Raw genomic sequence first — 287 nt, 5'->3', positions numbered from 1 at the left:
CCCTAAGCAGCTCACAAATGTTAGCCTGTTTAACGTAACAAAGCAGAAACCTAGTAAGTGTAGGCAGTGTTATTGATCTCACCTATAGATAAAGAAACAGAGGCAAAGAGATATTAGCTGCTTTGGTCATAGAGACACGACTGGTAAACGGTAGGATTACAAACGCTGAGTTCCAACCAGACTCCCGGACTTGCAGAAACAGCAGCACATGTGACCCAGAAGGAGGGCCCAGAGGCCCAGGAGAGGCTGCACCAGCTCCCTGAACCGTCTCCCTTCCTTATTAAGGA

Source organism: Capricornis sumatraensis, chromosome 16 (assembly GCF_032405125.1).
Source record: "Capricornis sumatraensis isolate serow.1 chromosome 16, serow.2, whole genome shotgun sequence".
Lineage (NCBI taxonomy): Eukaryota > Metazoa > Chordata > Mammalia > Artiodactyla > Bovidae > Capricornis > Capricornis sumatraensis.
The sequence above is the reverse complement of the archived record's forward strand: the minus strand, read 5'-3'. Positions refer to the sequence as shown.